Raw genomic sequence first — 1,407 nt, forward strand, 5'->3', positions numbered from 1 at the left:
TAAACCGGGTGGCTCCTTGGAGGCAAGGATTCTGAGGCTCCGTCTAACATACTTTGAACATGTTGTGAGGATAGACTGGTCCTTAGAGAGGGACATCATTCTTGGGAGCGTGGAGGGACAGCACAGGAGAGGAAGGCCCTCTATGAGGGGGATTGATTCAGTGACTGGGATAATTGGGATGGGAGTGTCAGACAGTGCGATTGGCACAGGACACAACAACAACAACAGTCAGGGTTGTAGCCTTTCTTTTTGTGTATTTAATCTCTATGTTGGGCATGTAATTTGAGAGGTTGTTGTTGTTGTTGTTAAGTGCTGTCGAGTCTCAGGCGACTCATAGTGACCCTATGAAGGAGAGTCCTTAATGCTTGTGTGTCTTTCATCCTCTCTCCAGGTTCATAGGGTTTCTGAAGGCAAGCTACTACAGAAGTGGATGCTGTTCCTGCTTCCAAGCTTGTTTTAATCAGGGAGCTCCACCCCACACTGTCCACTTTGGGTAACCGACCATTAATACATCTGACACATCAGCATCACAGTTTTCCGCCTCACAGCAACCACAAGTTATCGCTGTATGGCAAGTGGACACACCAGGGCTATATGACCTAGAGGAATGTTTGAGCAAAAACAGTGAAAGCCAGGCCTGAGGGCTGCGGGTTAAAAGTCACCCACCTTTGGCTTGGTAGCATTGTTTTCTGTCCAATAGGCCAACTGATCTTTCTCTACATTGGTGTTATTGTTGAGAGCTTAGATTTTGTAAAGAAGAGTGTGGCACCGGGATTGGAAGAAGACACATCAATAATCTGGCTTATGCAGATGGCACATTTTGCTCGCAGAAGGTGAAGAACACCTTGAAGCACTTGCTTTAGAAGATCAAAGACTACCAGATTCCATATCAACATCAAGGAAACAAAAGCCTTATCACTGGGCCAATAGGCAGCATCATGATAGGTGGAAAAAAGATTGAAGCTATGTCAAGCATTTCGTTGTATTTGGATAAACAGTAAATACCTATGGTAACAACAGTAAAAAAAAATTATGTTTCTTGCCTGAGGAAAGTCTACTCCAGGGACCTCTATATCGTGCTAAAACACTAAGATGTCAGTTTGAAGACTAAGGTGCACCTGGCCCAGGCCATGGTATTTTCAATTGCTTCCTGTGCATTTGAAAGTTGGACAATGAATAAGGATGATAGAAAAATTAGTGCATTTGAATTGTGGTGCTGAAGAAGAGTACTGAATATCTCTTGAGATGTCAAAAGAACAAGCAATCCTATCATATGTCATGGATGTCAAAAGCTGCACTGCAATCCCAGAGGAACACGGTTCGAATCCACCAGACGCTCTGCCGGAGAAGGAGGCGCAATATCCTCCTGTACCAGTCAGATCTGATTTGACGGTACACGCACACAAA

The sequence above is a fragment of the Elephantulus edwardii genome, unplaced genomic scaffold, assembly GCF_000299155.1.
Source record: "Elephantulus edwardii isolate Elephantulus edwardi_28Jun2011 unplaced genomic scaffold, EleEdw1.0 scaffold00032, whole genome shotgun sequence".
Lineage (NCBI taxonomy): Eukaryota > Metazoa > Chordata > Mammalia > Macroscelidea > Macroscelididae > Elephantulus > Elephantulus edwardii.